This window comes from Megalobrama amblycephala, linkage group LG5, assembly GCF_018812025.1.
Source record: "Megalobrama amblycephala isolate DHTTF-2021 linkage group LG5, ASM1881202v1, whole genome shotgun sequence".
NCBI lineage: Eukaryota > Metazoa > Chordata > Actinopteri > Cypriniformes > Xenocyprididae > Megalobrama > Megalobrama amblycephala.
In genome coordinates, this window is record NC_063048.1 from 32,901,119 (window position 1) to 32,925,662 (window position 24,544).

At 36.1% G+C, this 24,544-nt stretch overlaps 1 protein-coding gene across 1 annotated transcript in view; it reads left to right on the forward strand.

Annotated features, from left to right (window-relative positions):
- Nucleotides 1-366: 366 nt before the first annotated feature.
- Nucleotides 367-24,544, forward strand: part of htr1d (5-hydroxytryptamine (serotonin) receptor 1D, G protein-coupled) — a 28,884-nt gene continuing 4,706 nt past the window's right edge. Inside the window, exon 1 of the mRNA XM_048191886.1 lies at nt 367-737. The gene's annotated coding sequence lies outside the window, so the exon portion shown is untranslated. The remainder of the gene's footprint in view (nt 738-24,544) is intronic.

Consider the following 24,544-nt stretch of genomic DNA (forward strand, 5'->3'; position numbering starts at 1 on the left):
TAGACTATATTTGTTTAATGAAGATTCATTTTAAATGAACGCATTTTGTCAAGTGAAATAGCCTGCTATAAATTTATACAGATGTCACCTGTTCTGTATGTAAGGAGAAGTGAATAGGTAGGGACCGATCCTCTGGATCCGAGAAAAGAACTCGAAAGTAACAGTTAATATTCTATTCGTTAATTAGAAGAAACACTTTCAAGGAAATTCAAAAAACTTGTTGACATTTACTGACGAACCTCAGAGAACGAAGAAAGAGCGCTGCGGCAGGACTTCTGAGAGAGAGAGAGAGAGAGAGAGAGAGAGAGAGAGAGAGAGAGAGCGAGAGAGCGGACGAGTGTCTGTGTCAGTGAGAGAGAGAGAGAGAGAGCGAAGATGAAAGAGAGAGCAGAGAAGACAGCAACACGAAACGGGACAGTGTACTCTTGCGTACTCATCGCTTCACACTAACAATAATGCAATAATATTTTATGTATTGAGCACTTTATTCAAAGCTTTTTGCGCTTTTCGTTATGATACGATATAAAGTGTCTTCTCATCTGGCTTTGGAGTCTCGTGTAACTATGCATGATCTTTAACCATACATTGTGCTGGATAAGGCGCAACGCACAGTATGAAATCTTAAGTGACAGTTACCATTTAAAAGTAGCAGTTCTTTTGGATACTCGACATGAAACAGAATGGCCACTTTGATTTAGAGTCTCGCGCCTGATGAAATGAGGAAAAACTTCAGCTTGGTAAGTTTTCGAAACACCTGACGATTTCCTGCTCAGTCTGAATCCGATGCGATGTATGCTCAGAATACAGTGACTCTGGTTAGAGAATTATTTTCTGCACGTTAAAATCTCAGTCAACATTTATGCGTGTCAGAAGATCAATTAAAACGTTCGTGTTTATCATGTTTGGCTAACAAAATCTATCATATCATAGAAAGCTTGTTGTTTTAAGATAATAGCTAGCTGAAAGTGTAGGTAGAAAATATGGGTGATGTCTGTTTCCTCAACCCTGTTGAAAAATAGCTATGTTTTGTAACATGTTAGCTGGTTTCTAGCTGTATTTTAGCTCTATTTTTCTAGTGTAAAATGGCCATGCTGGTTTGTTGCCGCTCCAAGATTGTCTATCAGCTTGCCACCAGCTAATGACCATCTTAGGACCAGGTAGAAACAGACACCATGTTCCACAACACAGGTAGCATCTTAAGCTGGATTTTCCAACAGAGAATGTAACCAGTTAGTGATTTACTCCAAGTTACACCATCAATCCTTTATGGATGCTGAGAAACGCAGCCTAAATTGGTTTACTGGTTTAAGATGATCTTTACAGGTTCAATTTTAGGCTAGTTTAAGATGCCTTGGAAAGTTAAATCTCATAGCACAGAGTCTGACCTTGTTTCTTTTCCTCTGTATTCTTTCCTAACACCCCCCACCCCATTTTTAAATGAAGGAAGCCTACTGTGGTGTTTAATTAACAACCTTAATTACCCTTGCAGTGTGATGTTCAACCCGTCAGGCTGAGTTTTTGAATGTCTGCAAAGCATAGCGCCTGACATGGCTGGCCATTGTTAAAGGTCATGACCATGATCAGTGTGAATGTGTGTTTGAGTCTATCAGTCTCACAGGTGGTGTGATAATATATGAAGGGCAGAGCACTATTGGTCACTGTCTCTCACTGCAGAACGGCAACACCATTCAATCACATATACATAATTGCTCTTTTCTCCTCTCTCACTTTTCTTGCCTTTCTCTCGCCTCCTTTCTCCAGCTTTGTCTCCCTCCCTGATCGGTCTCTCATGCAAACACACCACACACACACACACACACATACACAACACAACTGCAGTGTGTGAGATGGACAGATAGCTGGTGTGAAAGGGAAGCATATGTGCTGGCGCTTTGGATGCTCAGCGTGAGTCGTCAGCAGATAGCTGTGACCTCTGCCTGAATGACCAGCATACGGACGTCCTGATATACAAATGAAACCAATTTTTGCACATAGGCTTTCTGAAACAAGCATGATTCAGTTGGAAATACACAGACACATTATTTTACAATGATGACTCATTTAAAGTATTTTTTTTACCCTTTCAAAATCAATTTTAGGTCGCAACGGTTTTGAATGTGGGAAAAGTATATTCCCATGAAGTTTGTTGCTAGAATCATTTTTTTCAGTTTCAATTTCAACTCATTTGAACTCACGGCTTTAATTTAGAAATTTAGTTTTAGATAAAATCATTGTCTAACCAACAAACATTTTTTTATTAATACACCATTTAGTTTCTTTACCCATTTCCTCCTAGACACCATTGCTCTCCATAGTCTCTATGATTTCACGTTGTACTTTCCATGTGGTGGCAATGTAGGTAAAACCTGACCCATCCACATACATGTTCCATATAGGTATTCTCTACAGAGAGCTGTCCATCTCCAGCTATATGAAATCAATGAAAGAGAGGAATTATACTGAAATTGAAGATATAAATCAGAGGATTGGGGAAGGGAGGAGAGTACCTGGCACTTTTGCTCACACACGAGTATGTGGCTCTCTGTATCCGCTCACAAGTGGTGGAATGTTGCATTTGCGTAACCGTAGCAACATCTCTGGAGAATCAAAGCAATTCAGGTCTTCACTTTATAGCAGATAACAAGTCATGGCAGGTAGATGGGGATTTTATATACACAGATTCATTTCATAATCGTTATGGTATATAGATAGCGACGCGTTTCTTTTTAGATTTTATAGTAAGCAGAATTTGTGTTCATACATTTTATAATTTGCTTTGGAGAATCATAAAAGTAGGCCTGCTGTTCAATCAAGTGAGTTTGTTCTGACTACACACAGTTTTTCTTTTGCTAAAATAAGGATGTCTGTGGATTAAGAATAATGCATTAAGAATAAAGGAATGGGCTAAATGGACTTCAGAATAGAACTGTTAGGTGCCAGTGTGTGACACTGCATGTCATTTTCTTTCAAATCGTTTGAATGTTAGCCTGTGAAATTGATTTAGGCATAAAGCAGGTATTCAGAAATTTGGTTTCCAGTCCTGCGCAGAACCTATTTCATCCTGGATTTAGTATAGAGGGGTTGATCTTGTGTTTACCCTGTAAATGAACAAAAGACTTTGTTAGCAAGACAGATTCAGAGGATGCATGTATGACATGACATGACTGTATATTTAGCTGTGTGCTTTATTTGTGATAGGACAGCAGTTCAACCGGTTTGGTCATTTTAGTCAGGGAGGACCGGTTAAGTCAGAGGTTTGGTTGCAAATGTATACATGATACATGCAAATAAAATTATATATATATAATTTTATTTGCATTTGAGATTGCACATTTGCTCTGAATACATTGGCTGTGTGTTTTTGATGAATTATATTTGCACATTTTCATATCAAATAGACTAGACTAGATTTGTAATAGACATACAGCACAGGGCGCAACCAGGATATTTTATGCATCTGTATTTTTTGTATATAAAGCAATAAAAAAATCAAACTAATCATTTTTATTTTATTTATTTATTTTGTTATTTAACCGTTACATCAAAGTCTGTCTTAGCTCAGGTAAAATAAGAAAAGAAAAAAAAAAAGAAACTGTTCCCATAATCCCATTGAGATAATCTTAATCTGTGATTTTCTAGAGGAAAAACATACTGATGAGGTATAAGCAATATTCGCCTCACATTATTCGTCGATCTTTCTTTCTTTAATATTTTGACGTATTTAACCAAAACCCCTGAAAAAGTTTCTGTTTCTCATTTGCCTTACTGTTGTAATTATTATGTAAAAATATAATCTTTAGATTACTCTAGACGTCTAGAGTCTTTTCTTATATTTTCAGATATGATTTGTTCTCTCTCTCTGAACCATATTTTTATAATTGTTTTTCCCTAGTGTACGAGTTCATTACTCTGTAATGGATGATTACGTAATATCTATAACTACCTCCAGATCATTAGCATTTACTGCCTCTCTGTTCTATTTCTGGTCAGTCATTACAGTCAATTCCTACCCATGAGACAAATATGGCTTTTTTTTTAAAAAAATAGTCTGCCTTGACAATTCTGCTTATTGATGTGTTCTGGAGAAGTTCAGGAAGGAATCTCTCTGCAGTACATCTTGCTATATGATATATCATGTTTGAAAATGATTGATTAAATTTATGTTACTGATGATTACCTGATATTAGTTTTGAGTGCATTATGAATAAAGATCATTATTAATTACAGTATAAATCCTTATTGTACATATTTAAACTGTGTCCACTATGCATTTTTTTTACCATTTTTTTTAAATGGATGAGTTGGATCGTAGAAGCTGCCAACAAATGCCCAGGTGGCGCCTCATGAATGTAATTGAGAGAATGCCAAATGTACCGAGCTGGATTTGTGTGATAGACTTGATGGCTTTATTACACATGAGTAGATTTGTCCAGACTTTTGACTGGTAGTAAATGTATGTGATAATGAGGATATTTTTAGCTCATTAATAGTTAATTTTGTTTAACATAAATGAAAATTAAAACAGCGAAACTGAGCAATCAATCAATCAAATTTTTGGCTATAGGTTCTCTTAAAGGGATAGTTTGCATAAAAATCATTTACTCATCCTCATAATAAACATAAGTTTCTTTTCAAGTTTTTCTACTGATATTTCACAGAAGAGGAAAAAAACATATGTTTTGATCGACATGAGTGACTAAATGATTCATTTTTTAGAATTACTGTTCCAACAAATGCTGCAGGTCTGGAAATGATTTAGTCATGCTTTAATGCGATTCCATCTTGTTTTGTGCCAGAAATCTAGGTGAAATAAAAGAAGAAAAATTCAATATCAACACAGATCAACCCCCTTCACCAAGGACAGTCTGTGAATAATGTGTGCAGTGCTGAGTGGCATCTGAGGGTCTTCCATCGTGCTTTCAACACAGTCGTTACTTTCTAGGAATTACAAACAATCTCTGCATTTTCTTTAACTCATACAAGCCAGCGCTCAGAACGCACACAGGCATGCTCGCTCCCACACATGATGGCATGTCCATAGTGTTAAGAATCTAGGATTGTCCCACTTTACTGTTCATTTTCAGAATGAAATATAAACCACTTCTGCTGTAGCAAGGTCTTCAATTCTAGCACTCTTTCAACAGATCTGATGCAACTTAAAAATGCATTTCATAAGCTGGATGCCTTTGAAGATTTTTTTTTTCAAGTTTCTTAATATGTATGTGTTATAGACAGTTTGGTGAAAAGAAAATTAAAGGTTATCACTCCAGGGTAGAAATAATAGGATCTTTTTTAGGGTAACAGCTAAAAGGTTTTTGTTATATACAGCAAGAATTAAAGCCCATTTACACCAAGGACGATAATGATAATGATGATAAATATATAGACATATACCTATCATACACCCGAAACAATGCAACGCCAGGCACGATGCAAGTGTTTTTTGCTAGTTTCAGCCTGCTACAGTTGTCATTTTCACGTCCAGTGCCCACGGTGTTTAAATGGCAAATGCACTAACTCCCATCTGTTTGTCTATGGGCGTGCTGGTCTGAAAACGAGGTCTGTTCAGGCCATCCTGATCTCACAGCAATTCGTATACATTTTACGAGGTGCCGAATTAGCACAACCTCATTCATACGAATTTGTATGTTTTTTGCTAAAACGTACTTATTTTACGAGTTGCTAAATTAATATGAATTCGTAAGAATGACCTACCCCTAACCCCACCCTTAAACCTACCTGCCATGGGGGTTTAGAAAAATCATATGATTTCGTATGAGTGACTTCGTACGAATTAGCCACCTCATAAAATACGTATGAATTGGTAGTGAGATAGTGTTGGTTCAGGCGCAGTGTTGGCGTGTTGCTATTTTGAGGCAACTGAAAATGACTGCATTGACCAACAAAAACCTGGTCTAAAGTCAGTGGTGATGGCGCAGTATATTTTTATTTATTTATTTATTTTTTTAAAGGGTGCGTTAGTAATATGCATGCCCTAAGATTGTTAAAATAGGGCCCATAGTCTTAAAAATCATTCCAAATATAAAAGAACAGCAGAGTTCACACCACAACTATAACAATATCGAAGCAGAGGAACGATATTGTTGGAATCGCTTGCAAAATGATTTTTTCCAGCTGATAAACAATAAAAACATTGACAGCCAATCAGAATCCATCCTGCTTTAAAGACCTTGAGCATTTAAAACATCAGACAACATAACTGCAGTGCATGCTTATAATAAACAACATCATCCGCTAGTTTGGATGTTAATATAGTTATCGTTCTTGTTGCCTTTAGTTTTAAGGAGAAAATCCCACAACACTGTATTTACACCATCCTGATTCTGTTCAGGTTTGGAACATATAAGAACAACTCTTGACCTTCAGAAGTGGCTTAATTTAAACTCAGCCCAAGTCCAGCCAATCTTATTATGATTCAGCAGGTTCAGGTTCAGTGCCGGCCAATCTCTTAGCAAAGATGATTGAACGCTGTTCTTCTAAACTATTAAAAATTCATCATTTTCCAGGTTCCACCATGTCACTGCAGTCTTTGTGTTCTGTGGAGCCTGACGTGATGGAGGAACTCAACATGTTCATCATGCATTCAGAGCTGTCTCTGTGTTACACAGCTCTTTGGCTAAAACATGTTTTCCATTATATTTGAAATGTTGTCTCGGATAAGTCAGTGGTTGGCTTTTTAAACAAGTACTTTGAATATTGTAACGTGGCTTTGAAACGTGCTTCAAAGAAACAAATGTTACGAGTTCAGTCAGATAAGTACAGTCAGCTTTACCTTGTTATGATCTCTGTTCTGAATTTCCTACTGCAGATGGCACAGATTATCTCTTCGCCTTGTGTGCTTAGATAGGTTCATAGTTTATTTCACCCAGAGTTCGGTGCTTGGGTGAAGAACAGTGGAGAGAGCAAATATTTTATTTATCATCTTTTACTCACTCTTTTGTTTTCTTTTCTTTGAACTCAAACTGTTTAAGGGTATGTTTACACGACAACGATATGATTAAAATGGAGAAGTTTAAAAAAATAATTTTTTGTAAACAACTAAAACACGAATCTGTGAAAACGATGATGTAATGCACATGCGCATTACATGTTCAGTCTATAGAGTGTCATCGCCATCTACTGGCCTGCCAGCAGAATACAGCGTTTTTACCGTCATTTTCACGGATTCATACGAATGGGGATCGTTTTGACAATGGTGTCGTCTGTACGCAGAAAACTGAAAGGAAAATCTCCGTTTTAACCATATCGTTGTCGTGTAAATATACCCTAAGATTGTGCTGGAGGGCTGTTAAGGTTATTTCCTTGATTTTTTTTTTTTTTACAGTTAAATTACCCTTGGCGTCAACTAACACTCAAAGTCGGTCTTTAAAACACTAATAAATATAAGTGTTAAATGTTTTTCATACAATTATAGAACCAGTGCGGCATCCGCGTCCAAAACAACTATAACTGTAATACCACTGATTGGACACTAGGTGGTGTTGTGCAATAGATCACAGAATAATGCACGTTTGATTTCAAATTTTGAATGACTTTATTATGGCTGTTCTGTTCATTAGGTAATTTGGTATTGGAACAGTTGTTATTAAGTGAGTCAAGTTCATTTTGTTTTATCCAATAAAATCTTTTGGAGTATAACTGGTATCCAGCGGTGGTTTATCTGTAAGGGCAGGTGTGAGGCAGTGCCCCATCGAAATATTCATCCAAACATTGACCTCTATATACACTGAATTAATATTAATTAGTAAATGTGTTCAGCATTCCGCAACAAATATTTACTTAAAGTGCTAGTTCACCCAAAAATTAAAATTCTGTCATTTATTACTTACCCTCATGCCATTCTACACCCGTAAGACCTTCATTAGTCTTCGGAACACAAATTAAGATATTTTAGTTGAAATCTGATGGTTCCGTGAGGCCTCCATAGGGAGCAATGACACTTCCTCTCTCAAGATCCATAAAGGTACTAAAAACATATTTAAATCATTTTTGACAGTGGTTCAATATTAATATTATAAAGCGAAGAGAATATTTTTGGAGCGCCAAAAAAAACGACTTATTTAGTAATGGCCGATTTCAAAGAGCGCAATGAATCAGTGTATCAAATCTGCTGTTCGGAGCTCCAAAGTCACGTGATTTCATCCGTTGGCAGTTTGACATGTGATCTGAATCATGATTCGATACACTGATTCATTTGTGCTCCGATGCTTCATGAAGCAGTGTTTTGAAATTGGCCATCACTAAATAAGTCGTTATTTTGTTTTTTTGGCGCACCAAAAATATTCTCGTCGCTTTATATATTAATATTGATCCACTGTGCTCACATGAACCGTTTTTAGTACCTTTATGGATCTTGAGAGAGGAAGTGTCATTGCTCCCTATGGAGGCCTCACGGAGCCATCGGATTTCAACTTAAATATCTTAATTTGTGTTCCGAAGATTAACGAAGGTTTTACGGGTGTGGAACGGCATGAGGGTAAGTAATAAATGACAGAATTTTCATTTTTGGGTGAACTAACCCTTTAAACTTTACCTAAAACCTTTCAATCAACATGAGAGCGCCACCCTCAGGCTGAATAAAGGAACCTTCACCAAAAGTGTGTCTGCATGTGTTCAGCAATTGGAATATAAAGCTTACAAAATGTTTATCATTATGGCTAAGGAGCCTGGATACTGTGGTAGGTCTATCATACAGTACATTGTTATGCCTAAATTAATTTGCAGGATTTAAAACTATTTATGTTCATTTTAATATCTGCCTTTTTTTTATTTACCAGCCATAACGTAAAAAATAATTATCAGTGTAGGCCAGAATATTCTTTATGCTGAACATTAGATGAACAAACTTTTAATATCCGAATGTTAGAAGAAGAAAAAAAATATTTTATTTGTCAACCGGCATATGTGATGGATATTAGTTATGTTCATCTTTGGTAGCTCTGTTGAAGGTATCTTGAGTAAAACAGCTCCATGTTTGATGTATCACATCCAAAAGACCTGAACCAAAAGATATCCGACCTGTTTTAAAGAATATGGAGGTTTGTTGAGCTAACGCACATTTTAAAATTGGTGCATCCTGTCAAGCTCTACAACATCATCATGAAGGTAGTCCATATGAAGCTATATTCCAAATCTTCTGAAGTCATACGTTAGCTTTGTGGGATGAACAAACCAAAATATAAGTCATCAACTTTATTCCATAACTTCTTCACCACACAGCTACCCTCAAACAACTAAAGTTATTCCGTGATTAAAACGATAAAGTCTTATCTGCTAGAGCTATTTTAAGAGTGCTAACTGTTTAGCCTCGGATTCCGAGCTCTGCAAAGTAATTCAGTCAGAGGTTTACATGATTAGTGAAGGTTTAAGAAGGCAACAGATGAAAATCACATGAACACTGCGAGGCTTAGGATCTTTTGCGGCTTATCTGGTTTAACACCGGAGACGCAGACTACATTTTAAAACACTGCAGCACTCGAATCCCTTGCATACTTGTGGATCTTCATTCTTTATTTGGTTGGATTCAATGGAGTTGTGGAGACACTGATTGAGCAGTTGATGAGAGTCGACAAGCATCTTCTGCTTTGCACAGCAAGGTTTCAGATTTGAGGACGTTCCCATGAACAGATCAAAGCAGAGTTCATACGTTGTATCTGACACATTTATTCTAACTATAAAAGAAAATGCTTCTTTTTGAGCAACATAATCCAAACTCTGTATTGATGTACCGAGCACAATCATTAGCTTTTCCTTTAGAAAATTGCAAGGTTTTTCTTTAGATCACTCATTCAATCGCAACCACTCAATGAGCAAAATTAAAGAGTTAAATCAGCCCTTATTTTGCACTGATATCGATAGTTCCCAGATACATTGATTAGCACAAATGAACAAGTGTGTTTAGACTCTTCTGTTTATTGATATTCACAGATCTCTGTATGTCACTCTGACGATATTGACCCGTGATCATCATAAAGCCACTCGAATCCATAATTCAAATGCAGCGCACGTTGCCCGGAGTCTGTGCCGTTTGGCCCGAAGCCCAGGTTTCAAACTCAAGCCACACACTTCAGCTGGTCTTCAATATTTAATCCACAAAAGCAAACAGCCGCCATGCCTCAACAAACACCTTCACACTTATCATTCTTGGCCTCCTTTAATGGTTGGGTTCATAAAGATCTGATCAATCGAATCTACAGGACATTCACACCAAGAGTGAAAAGGTCAAAGGGGCATGAAAATATATTTGCAGGGCTGAGCTTTTATTTGATTAGAGACTATAGGGATGTGATAACACTGCAGTAAGTGCTGTTTTCTTAAGCAAGAGTTCTATATCAGTTCAATCGGTCATCTACGAGATGCTTTTCATCCCAAAGTGACCTACGGTGCAGTAATTACAGCGACAGTCCTCTTGAGGTTCGCGGCCTGCATTAAGAGGCATAAAACTAAACTACTGCATTTAAAAGAGTAGAGAAACAGATACAATTACTGATCATATTATATCATGCATTTATTGACTTTTCTCTGAAGCTCTATTTGAATAACCTTATGTGACTATATAAAATAAAAATGCCTTACTACGGAATGAAAGTTTACCCTAGACTAGAGCACTTTAGAAACTCAATAGGACTGCATAGTGCTCTTCAAATTAAGGTCATCGTTTGTACGCCGACATTCAACTGGTCCTTGAAGCTTTTTGCTTGCTTGAATCGTAATCCTTCAGCGAAGACAACTAGAACTGAAAAATCAATTTGACTGGCTCCATACACAAATGCAGAGATGCACTGTGTGGTTTGACAGTGTAGTCTCTGTGCTTCTGTGTCAATTACAATACCAGACCACAAGTTGATTGCTGCTGTCTGTTTTTGATTTGTGCTTTTCCCCATATTCATTACCATACAGGGATCAACAATAACACTTTTTTCTGCTGGAAGTTTAGATTTGTACTTGTCAGCCAATGTTTTCAATAATCATTTTAAAATGCTCTAAAAAAAAAAATGCTCTAAATAATTTGTTTAGCAACAAATTATATGCATATTTGTTTAAAACAATCATGTTTTATAGATAGAAAATTCTGTCATCATTTACTCACCCCTACATTTACCCAAAAGAAGATATTTTGAAAATATCTGTCATGCAGGTTTGGAAAGACATGAGGGTGAGTAAATGATGTCAATTTTAATTTATTTTCAAATCAAATATTACAAATACTTTTCTGCAAACAATTAAAATATAGTTGTAGCATCACCACAGCACTGAACCAGTAAGTTGTAATTCCATCATCTGGCCTGAATTCTCTCACACTGTCCTAGATAACCTTGTTACTTGGTGTGTCTTTTTATCTTCACCTTTAACCCTTCACCTTTGATTATTCAGGTATGGTAATGATAGTCAATCTAGTCTAAACCATAAAGTACTCATCCACCCCACTAGGGGGCCTCAGTGATCCTCCAGGGGGGCCGCTAGATAACTTAAAATTAATTTAAATATATTAATACACTGCCCAGCCAAAAAAAAAAAAAAAAAAAAAAAAAAAAATATATATATATATATATATATATATATATATATATTTTTTTTTTTTTTTTTTTTTTTTTTTTGGATTTTAATAGGCAAATATTTAAGAATCTATGAATGGATCATTGTTACAGTGATTATTATGTTTCTAGCATGTTATATGTTTGGCAACAGTTCTTTTAACCCTAAAAGATGGAGTGTGTAGCTTTTCATTTCTTAAACAACCATGTAGAAAGATGCATCATGGCCATATTCCAGGATGACAATGTCAAAATTCACCAGGGTTAAAATTGTGAAAGAATGATTGGGAGGGAGCATGAAGAATCATTTTCACAGATGAATTGGCACCTCTGAGTTCAGACCTTAAATTCATTGCAAGTCCTTGGGATGTGCTGGAGTAGACTTTACAGAGTGCTCACCTCTTGCATTGTCAATACAAGATCTTGACCAAAAATTGATGCACCTCTTGATGGAAATAACATCACAACATTTATTTCCATCGAGAGGTGCATCATTTTTTGGTCAAGATCTTGTATTGACAATGCAAGAGGTGAGCACTCTGTAAATTCTCCTCCAGCACATCCCAAAAACTTAAACTGAGGTTAAGGTCAGTGCCAATTCATGTGTGAAAATGATTCTTCATGCTCCCTCCCAACAATTCTCTCACAATTTGAGGCTGATGAATCTTGACATTGTCATCCTGGAATATGGCCAAGATACATCATAATACATGTTTTTTTAAGAAATGAAAAGCTACACACTCAACAACAGAAGTGTTGCCAAACATATAACATGCTAGAAAAATAATAATCACTGTAATAATGATCCATCCATAGACTCTTAAAGTATTTGCCTATTAAAATCCAAACAGTGAGGGGTTTTTTTTTGTCCGGGCAGTGTATATTTCATTAATTTTAATGTTAATTTTAACATTAACATAAATAAAATTAATTAAAAGAGATCAATTAAAACAAAGCACCACCTCTCTTGTACATATTCTGCAATTATTAGAGCAGCCAAAGCCATTTCTCATCACTCTGTGTGAAATACAAACTGAACAGAGGCTTAAAACACTTCATGAACATATAGAATACTCAAACTAGGCTACAGTCAGAATATGTCAGTATACAGTCAGTATCTCCCAGTTGGATAATGAAAACCAGTGTTGCTATAAAATTGATGGATGACGATTGTAATGAATGTAAATGTTGACTTGTGCTTACTTAAGTTATAACTGAGCTGAGTAAGTAATTTTCCCCCGGTTTCACAGGCAAGGCTTAAGCAAGTCCTAGACCAGGGGTCTCAAACTCAAATTGGCGGGGGGCCGTTTCTGTGATTGACACCTCATAGGAGGGCCATATTAACATTCAAGCGCAAGAAAGCACAAAATTTCAGAAAATTTACTTTCCTTTGCATTATTTCTCATTTACTTCAAATTTCATTAGGCCTACTAAAAATGTTTAACCTATACTATAAATATTTTTTTTTACCATACTAAATGTAAACAGCAGTGTCTCTCTCATTGTTACACAGTGTAATATTTATATAATACTATTACTAATATAATACTACTTATAATACTATTAATATACTAATATAATACTACTAATATAATACTACTAATATACTAATATAATACTACTAATATAATACTATTAATTGCAATTAAAAAAATTAGTAATTTAGGAACAAAACCAGCAACACTTGTGGCGTGGAGGGGTCAGAAATGAACAAAAAACTGGAGCTATATATATCAACTTTATTTTGCCAAAAAATAAAAATCTCTCATTGTTACATAGCCTACATTATTAGTTTTTAACATTTACACAGCTGAGACACATTTGTCCAAGATGCCGTTTGAGCATCTGTAACGTTTAATGATTGCATTGGGCACGTTTCGGTGGTTTAAATGGACGCTCTTGACTTATAGTCGAGTGCTTTTACTGTAATTTAGGCAAGCGCGCTCATAATAGAAGCGACGCGGTTGCATAGCAACGACAGACGCCACTGGAGCGAAAGCGCATTGGAAAGAAGAAGAATGCGGCGCGGCCGCTTATGTGACGCGATATGTGAATGCCCCCATAGAACGGCGACTTTTTCTTTGCATATCAGACAGGTAGCAACTAGTGAATAATAATAATAATAATAATAATAATTTAGCGGGCCAGATTATGTTTTATTTTTGAGATCAGTTGCGGGCCGGGTAGAGGGGGAGGGCCGGCAGTTTGAGACCACTGTCCTAGACTAAAATGCATGTTTGAGCTGTTTTAACTGAAAGCAACTTGCACTGACATATCTTAAAATATGTCAATGCCATTGTTTTGTCTCAAGAGGCACACCAGTAATGTTTTTTTCTAGTGTACATTCATAAATGCTACTTAAATATCCTAATTGAACTAAGGCCTAATCCTGGCTTAGGTTAAGTCCTGTCTGTGAAACTAGGCCTTTAATTTGTAAACAATGTCTACAAAGTATGTTTGCAAAAAAGAACACTGAAGGTTTAAATCTATCTTGAAATTTTTTTGTTTAAAAAATAATAACATGGAGTTGAAAAGTAAAAACACTCGAATACAAATATTTTTGTGAATAAAAAGGGAGGGCCTTGCAGTATTGATACGGAGAGGAGGGGGGCCTTGGGGTTAAAAAGATTGGGAACCACTGACGTGGAAGATTTCCTTGCGGTTGTTCTTTTTTGAGGCTCAGTTTGTAGTTATAAGTAAAGTCTCACAGGAGGCAATCATAACAATAAAAACATTTATTTTATTGGTTACAATACAAAGCACTTAAGGCAAATAAAAATAAAATAAAAATTGAGATCAGCTAAGCTAAGAGCTCTATAATCAAGCTCTAAACAGCAATATTGGAGATGCTGTTAAGCGCCCCTCAATACGGTGTCAGGAGTGCTTTACTCAGTCTTTTATACTTCTTTTTGGGGATTTCATATTCCTTTTAATTCATCAACTTATGTCATGTATGATCCAATCTTCTTGTTGTAGGAGTAGCCTATCAGGCTCTGTAAATTATGTTTAATAAGCCGGATGTCCTTCTGCTGTTGCCTATGCTGTTATCCAGCTCCTCATTTTAGTCTTCGAAGCATCTTCATCATTCTTATCTCCACTTGTGGTTTTAACAACTTCTCTTCACCCCTGTGTGCTCTCTCGTTAACCATTGTGCTTGGTTAAAAACATTAAGTTCAGGACAAACAGGATGAAATGATTAAGCTTTAACAACTTTTGCTTATTTCATCCTGTTTTACAGGATGGTACTTTCCAAGCACATAGCATTCACACATCTTTATATTGAAGTATATATGGCAATGACTTAAAAGCAATCAAAATAAATTCTTTGAAACAGGTAAATGCCAATAACAATATTCAAAACAACCTTAAAGGTGCCCTAGATTGTTTTTTTACAAGATGTAATATAAGTCCTAGGTGTCCCCTGAATGTGTCTGTGAAGTTTCAGCTCAAAATACCCCATAGATTTTTTTTAATTCATTTTTTTAACTGCCTATTTTGGGGCATCATTAACTATGCACTGATTTTTTTCAGCACGGCCCCTTTAAGAGATGCGCGCCCTCTGCCCCACGAGCTGTCGACTATATTACAGCGCATTTACAAAGTTCACACAGCTAATATAACCCTCAAATGGATCTTTACAAGATGTTCGTCATGCATGCTGTATGCATGCTTCGAATTATGTGAGTAAAGTATTTATTTAGATGGTTACGTTTGATTCTGTGTGAGTTTGAGGCTATGCTCTGTGGCTAAAGCTAACATTACACACTGTTGGAGAGATTCATAAAGAATGAAGTTGTGTTTATGCATTATACAGACTGCAAGTGTTTAAAAATGAAAATAGCAACGACTCTCGTCTCTGTGAATACAGTAAGAAACGATGGTAACTTTAACCACATTTAACAGTATATTAGCAACATGCTAATGAAACATTTAGAAAGACAATTTACAAATATCACTAAAAATATCATGATATCATGGATCATGTCAGTTATTATTGCTCCATCTGCCATTTTTCGCTGTTGTTCTTGCTTGCTTACCTTGTCTGTGCACAGATCCAGCCGTTAATACTGCCTTTCCTTGTCTAAATAATGCGTCGAATGGGCTGGCATTATGCAAATATTGGGGGCGTACATATTAATGATCCCGACTGTTACGTAACAGTCGGTGTTATGTTGAGATCCGAGTGTTTTCCGGAAGTCTTTTAAACAAATGAGATTTACATAAGAAGGAGGAAACGATGGGGTTTGAAACTCAATGTATGTCTTTTCCATGTACTGAACTCTTGTTACTGAACTGAACGTAAATTCAAATTCTGATTCTAGGGCACCTTTAAGGCCCCGATATACTTTAAGCAAAACCAAAGAAGAACAAACTGGTGTGACATCATATCGAACAAAATTAGGCCAAAATTAAGTTCATTTGGAGTTTGTTTGGAAATTCGAAACAGCTTGCCAAAGAAACTTTCCGGAAAAGTTTGCTCCAGCTGATAAATGCCAAACTACCATTGGTTCATGGTGATTACATAATAGATAGATGTGCTCTGAGGCTCCACCTTCTTTGGTGTGGAAATCTACTTCATTTCCTCTGTTCAGTCCGTTGAGGCCAGAAGCGAGTAAAAACATGAGCACACTGGATTTATAGTAGAAATTAAGTTGTAATTGAAAGTGACACTGACACAGTTATGGCTTAATAATGTAAAGCTGCTTGCTTTAAATCAATCTATTGTATAAAGTGCTATTGATAAATATAAAGTGCATCGCTATGATCAGATGCTTACTTGTCTGTTGTTTTCTCAACACTATACTATCTCTGTATTTAAAAAATATATATTTAGTTATCACTTGTAATACACTATGGGTTCAAATGTACTATAAGAAGTATCAAAATACATTTTTTAAATACAGAGATAGTATATTAAAAGCACATTTTAGTTCATATTTCATGCACAGTTGAGTACACTTAGATGTTCTTAAGATTATCTTAAGAAATACTAAAGAAGAATTTTTAGTAAGTACAAAATTAGTGCACAAAAATAGAGCATATTATAGATATGTACTTTTTTTTCCACCTGGGTATTTATACTTCTCACAGGAAGGACAAATGGATTTGCAATGGTTGCTTTGTTGCGTCCAGCGTAGACAGCTTCTAGCTATTGTGGCGCGATGCGATGCATCAACAGCTACATCTGGTGTAGACACGGTCTAACAGTATACCACTGTTCAGGTCCTTTCAGTGTGGAGTCTGCATGTTCTACCCCCATATCAGCGTGGGTGCTCAGGTTTCCCCCACACAGTCCAAAGACATGCAGGTTAGGTGGATTGGACATGCCAAATTGGCTGTAGCTGTGAATGTGTGCGAGTCCCAAGCCATGTAATGGGGAGTGTTGGGGAAAGACCTGGTAACCTACCCTGGAAAAAACATTGCCAAAAAAATTCATGGAAGAAAATTTAAAAAGAAAAAAAATTTATGGCGATATGATGGCCATGGAATTGCCAAGAATCGGATGTGACTGAAATGGTTAATGTAAGGGAGATTTACTCTTAAAGGTGCCCTAGATTCAAAAATTGAATTTACCTCGGCATAGTTAAATAACAAGAGTTCAGTACATGGAAAAGACATACAGTGAGTCTCAAACTCCATTGTTTCCTCCTCCTTATATAAATCTCATTTGTTTAAACGACCTCCGAAGAACAGGCGAATCTCAACATAACACCGACTGTTACGTAACAGTCGGGGTGTACGCCCCCAATATTTGCATAATGCCAGCCCATGTTCAAGGGATTACACAAGCCAGTATTAACATCTGGAGCTGCACACAGCCGAATCATCAGACTAGGTAAGCAAGAACAACAGCGAAAAATGGCAGATGGAGCAATAATAACTAACATTATCCATGATAGCATGATATTTTTACTGATATTTGTAAATTGTCTTTCTAAATGTTTCGTTAGCATGTTGCTAATGTACTGTTAAATGAGGTTAAAGTTACCATCGTTTCTTACTGTATTCACGGAGACAAGAGCCGTCGCTATTTTCATTTTTTAAACACTTGCAGTCTGTATAATGCATAAACACAACTTCATTCTTTATAAATCTCTCCAACAGTGTAGCATTAGCCGTTAGCCACGGAGGACAGCCTCAAATTCACTCAGAATAAAACGTTAACATCCAAATAAATACTTTACTCACATAATTCGAAGCATGCATACAGCATGCATGACGAACATCTTGTAAAGATCCGTTTGAGGGTTATATTAGCTGTGTGAACTTTGCAAATGCGCTGTAATATAGTCGACAGCTCATGTGGCAGGGAGCACGCGATTTAAGGGGGCGGCGCCGAGTGTAAATCAGTGCATTGTTAATGATGCCCCAAAATAGGCAGTTAAAAAAATTTATTAAAAAAAATCTATGGGGTATTTTGAGCTGAAACTTCACAGACACATTCAGGAGACACCTTAGACTTATATTACATCTTGTGAAAAAGCATTCTTGGGCACCTTTAAGTGAAAAAGATGAACAAAACAAACAAACAAACAAAAACTTGTTATATCAGTATATCAGGGCCTTTACTGCCCTTGTAACTCTAAGGATAATAGTTACTCACAGGAAGCTCTGGCAGTCTAATTCAAGTCTCCAGTTGTACTTATTTCTACGTAAATGGGCTTTTACGCACATCATCATCCTGAATAATACCACTTGTCCACTCATCACTGTTCAAAACTTCAAGAAGTTCAGAGCCAAAACTGAACACAACAGTAAGGGCAAGAGTGGGAGGAGATGAAGATGAAAGGCAGAAATGGTGGAGGTCAAATGGTATCAAAGAGACATGTAAAGCCTGCCGGCATATTTCGCACCAAGTTTTTTTTTTTTTTTTTTTCAGTGTTTTTTTGGTGCAAATATAACACTTATCAGACCTGACAGCAGATGAGAAAGGTCAGAGAAGCTCTCAGTTGGGTTCTGGGAAGATTTGTATTACAATTTTTGACCTACTTGTTTGAGACAGACATTTACATTTTAAATTTACAATTATGTCCTGGGCAAAGGCTTTCATACAAACGCACCTACTATTAAAATAGATTCTCTCTTTCTCACACACACACAGACGAAAGAAAAGCATGTGTCCTTGCAGAAGTGTGAAGATCTGACCTGATTATAACTTCTTGTAAGAAATGAAAAAGTATAGCACAGAAATACCTACTGACTAGTCTAGGACATACAGTCACCTTGGGGATACAGGACAAAGTCACATTGGACAGCAATTTACCCATGTGCCACATTCAGACCTCACACTTGCTTTTGCATTAAATGTCTAAGAACAGCCGTGTGACAAAACTTTGAATGTTTATATATAAACATACAGCATATACACTTCAAAAGGTTGGAGACATGTAGGCCTATTCAATTTCAAATGCTGTTCTTTTGAACTTTCCAAGTATCACATACTTCACAAAAATATTAAGCAGTGTGACTGTTTTCAAATTTGTTATAATAACAATATAAATATTAATAAATGTTTTTTGAGCAGCAAATCAGCATATTAGAATGATTTCTGAAGGATCATGTGACACTGCAGACTGGCGTAATGATACTAAAAAATTCAGCCTTGCCATCACAGGAATTAATTTCATTTTAAAATAGAAAACAATTCAATTCAATTTTAATTTTAGTTGTAATAATTGTCGACAATATTACAGTATTTGTGATCAAATAAATGCAGCCTTGGTGAGCATAAGAGACTTCTTTCTCAGTTAATGAAATCATGAAGGTTTGGTGAAGCAGAATTTTGCTAAGATGTTATCCGTTAATGCAGTTTTTGCACTACTTGCCAACCCAACTCACCTCATTAAACCGACAATGGCAGTCGCTCCAGGCCACAGTCGTGCCCACAACAGCTTGATTTACAAAAAGAACACACTGAGTTTTTTAAGTTTAGAAAATGTCTAAATGTATTAACCCAAGGTACATCCTAAATCTCATCAGATCACATCTGCCTCAACAGAGGGGTAGAGAAAAAGTCCCCAAATTCTAAAGCTTTAGAGTGACTTCGAGAGTACCTTTCAGAAGTACAGCACAACCTCCTACGGTTCCCAGTAGTTCTGTTATCACATGCCCACAAAAGGTGCTCCTTAATAGAAGTGTGATCTTATGGTACTTACCTGATGAGTCATCCAGAGTGGTGAAAGAGGCACAATGTTTTTTGTTAACTCCAGCGTTCCTCCTACACATCTAAAACAGAAAACATTTATAGTATATGCATTAGTCGCATTGCGTCCACTGAAACACGTCCCGTATAAATGCATATTGAAGAGATTTCAGGACCTCAGCTCTGCTCACATATGAAAGCTGATATTAAGGTTGTGGGTCTTTTTCAGTCATTCAAATTGGAGTCAGATCTGTTATAAAGGATCAGAAAATGTAGTAGAATTGTATCACTTCAAAGTGTTAATGGAGTTTGATTTTTAATTATTTTAATATATTGTTATTGATTAAAGAAAATATAAAGGTTAAAATTAACATATCGTTAAAATATAAACATGGTTTTCTGCTTCACATAAATTGTTGCTTGTAAAAAATTATTTTGTAAAATAATACATTTCCAACTTGTCACATTTTGTTAAGCATTTTTCTGGAGATTGGTGGATCGATTGGCTCTTTTTTCAAGAGACAATCTGTGTCGTGTTGGATTACTATCTGCAGCTGTAATTGAAAAGGGTGGAAAAGGGCCTTTACTTCTAAACCTTCCAAACAGAAGGTTGTTAGAAGTAATATGTCACAATGACTAAATGGTCTCCAGTCCATCGACCTGTCACAACAAAAAAGTTATTGGAAGACTTATTACAGATGGAGCTGACATATACTCCAGCCAAACTCAGGACATAAAAACTTTAAGTGAGAGATTGCTATTGTTTGATTTAGGGTTATTGTTATTCGTTACACAAATCTGTGTCACAGCCACACACACAAACACTCTACTGATGCACATCTCAAAAACATACAAGACTGACATCATTCAATAACATCCAGATCTGCTCTGTTACCATGGCTGCAGTCTGTTTTATTTTATAACCACAGGCAGACAATTTGAGTGGAAAAAAATAAATTAAAATATACCCTCAACCCTGACCGTTTTACACTCACAGAACAAACAATTCTCTTATTCCATTAACTAGCACTATGTTATTAACTACCTGTATTTGTTCTGAGCTTTTTATTAGCATCACATGGTTACACTTTATTTTGATAGTCTTCTATAGACATTCTACTAAGTAACTTTTCAACTACATGTCAACTAACTCTCATTAGAGAATTTTTAGACTGTTAGTAGACAGTTAGGTTAGAGGTTCAGGTTAGTAGAATATAAGTTGACATGTAGTTGCAAAGTTACTTATAGACAGAAGCATCAAAGTAAAGTGTTAGCAGATATTAAAGGGATAGTTCACCCAAAAATGAAAATTATCCCATGATCTACTCACCCTCAAGCCATCCTAGGTATATATGACGAACATAATATATTTAAAAATATCCTTGCTCCCTCCAAGCTTTATAATGGTTGTGAATGGGGGGCCACATTTTGAAGCAAAAAAAAAAAAAAAAAAAAACTGCATCCATCCATAATTAAAGTAATCCATTTGGCTCCAGAGGGCTTTTGAAGTAAAGCGATGCATTTTTGCATGAAATAAATAAACTCAAATAACTAGCTTCCAGCGGATGATGATACATATACTGCGCAAGTCGACTTGAGCCAAATAAGTAACCCCTGACGTGATGCATGATGCAGGATGTAGGAGCTTAGACGCCTCTTGCTGTTCAAACAAATAGGGCTGGGCTACAAACTCAAGCTCCTCTTCTCATATCAAAGTCTTTCAACATTTCTCTTTAAAATTTCTCATTTTAGACTTCTAATTCGTAACCATTGTTTTGTTTTGCACTTCTGTGTTTTCTTCATTGCGTCTTGCATCGGGTCAAAGGTTGCTCTTCGATCGCACATCAATACGTAAGGCCGTCTGTAGAAAGCTAGTTGTTGTAGTTAATAAAGTTTTAAATATGGATATTTTTCTTACAAAAACTTTAGAATTTTTGTTTTGTTTTTTTTGCTTCGAAATGTGCCCCCCCCCAAAGTGCAAAGTTACTTATAGTTAATAGAATGCCTAAAGTGGACCATCAAAATAAAGTGTTACCCTTAACTGTTATTTGACTTGTACTGTGTTTGCATTTGTAGTTCTTGAAATGTATGTGCTGACATTATTTTTGCAATTTAAAAACAGTTTGCTCAAAAATGAAATTCTGTCACCATTTACTCACCCTCATGTTGTTCCAAAGCTGTATAACTTCCGTTCTTCTGCTGAAAAAAAAAAAAGAAAAGATATTTTGGACAATGTTTTAATTGTATTTGTTCATACGGTAAAAGTCAGTGTGGTCCACAACAGTATATATATATATATATATATATATATATATATATACACACTCACTTTTATTTCTGTTATGGACCATACTGTAAGTTTGTCCAAGGTAGACTTCAAGGGCATTCATTCACATGCACTTCCTCTCTATGCCATCAAAATTCCAAACAGAAAACTGACAAGTACAAGCTGACAATTAAAAATACAAAGCCATTTTAAACTGTTGTGTGCATTTGATTTTGTGTGAGCATTCGGCCAATACTGGCAATAGTTGGCAACACATTCTGTGTTGTCTGAGTATTTGTTAAATTAACCTGACAGTCTCAAAGTCTCCTTCCTTCCTGATATATTGACCTGGGTTTTTAATTTTGTTATTCTGACTTTCACCAATTACACAGAACCAAACAAAAGTAGAGAAAACATTGGGACAACATTTGGAGCATGGCAATACCCTCGGGTTGGCCTCATTAGCGTGCAGCCCGTTGGATCTGCTGGTGTGGAGATAATCCGCTGTTGTTTCCTGCCGTCTCACATGAAGTATATGCTAATGATGACACTGTTTTACAGAGATACAAGCCACAACTACAGCACTACATTCTCTTCTTTAGTTTGCAGATTTTAAATCCCCTTTAACATCTGAAACTCACATTTAGTAGTCTTTGCACAATTCTCACAATATGTTGACCATGTTTCAAATGGTCAAACACTATACTATAGTATTGTTTCAAAAGCTTGGGGTGAGATTTTTTTTTTCTTTTTTAAGAAATTAATACTTTTGATTCAGCAAGGATGCATTAAATTGATCAAAAGCGACAGTAAAGGCATTTACAAAATTACAAAAGATTTCTATTTCCAATAAACTTTTCTTTTGAACTTTCTATTCATTAAAGAATCCTGAAAAATGCATCACAATTTCCACAAAAATAATAATGTTTTCAACAGTAGTGATGATGATAATGTTTTCTTGAGCACCAAATAAGCATATTAGATTTCTGAATCATGTGATGCTGAATATACCTATATACAGTACCTCTAATCATATATATACAGTAGTGTATATACAGTCAAATCAAAAATGTATTCAGAGACCTTTAACATTTCATTAATTAATTCAGTTTATTCACTATAGTTTAAATATGACAAGATCTTAGAGTTAAACTGTGTCAGAAAAAAATAATCTTAATTATGTCAGATGCAAAACATGGTCAGGTCAAAGTGTCTGAATAATTTTTGGTTCTAAATTTTTATCAATTTTACTGGTAGTCCACTGTATGAATAATTTTTGGGTATACTATGTCAGTTTACTTTGCTATCCTCACTTACATAAATGAACTATAGTGTCCTGCACCCACTAGTAAAAATATATATAAAAAAAATTGTCCGAATAATTTTTGGTTTGACTGTACATTTGAAACTATCAAGTGAGCTTGTACTGAACCCAGAATTCATGCATATGTGTTGTCCCTGAGATGCTGTGCGTTCATCCTGACTATAGGTACACCAACAACTTTTGCCAGAAAAGGTGTTGGGTCTTATTGGGATGTGTGACCTTTATGCTTTCAATTACAAGAACAGAAATGTTTTATACATGAAAGGCAGTGGACATGTTTTCTTTGTAGAATTTCAATTTCAATTATGAATGCTTGGCTCTAAACAGCATCACATAGAATTTAAATTGCAACACAGTTATTATTTTTTTACCTAGTTTGACATGTATGGAGACATGACATGTTTTGAAATGATTTGCAATATGGCTTTCTATAAATATTCAGATATGTATATCTGTACACGCGTTTATCTAACTATAAAGGAAAAGGAAATGTGACCGTGCTCTGCAGCACACCGGGGACTGCTAATGTTTATGTGAAGATGTTGGCAGGTGATATGACTGATGTGTGTGACCTGACGGCAGGAGAGTGAGCTCCGCGGTTTGGATTCTTTTCCCCACCAGGCCAAAACCAGAATGCTTGCAGGTGTCACGACACATTGTTAGTCAGACACAGGAGCTCTGGAAGCTCTATGGTGACAGGTTTCCCCTCGAGGCACAATCCTCTAGATACTCATCAATCAAAGCATGGGCCTGAAAAGCAGAGCCCAGGGTAAAGAAATATATTAATGGAGGAAAAACTTTCTACATAAATGTACAAGTTTTTAATGAAGATATCAGAAAAATAATGAACTCCATTTGCATCATAAGCAAGGAGAGCAGGAATCTTGATTTGAGCATGCACAATTGATTTTATTATGTGGGTTTTGCTTTGCAAGAATAAAACATCTGAATATAACATTTTAATACTTTTAAGCACTTCAGGTTTGTTCATGTAATCCTGCAAAATAGAGTGTAGGAAGATTAAGAGCTCAGAAATTGAAATAGCTGCTTCTAGCTAACTACTCTGCACTAATTTAAATAACTAACTAAATAAAAAAAAGGAAGAGCACTCTCTTCCACTCTCAATACCCACAACTGAGGTGCCCTTGAGCAAGGCACCTAACCCCCAATCGCTCCCCACTGCTCCGGGTGTGTGTGTGTGTGTGTGCATGGATGGGTGAAATGCAGAGCACAAATTCCAAGTATGGGTCACATAC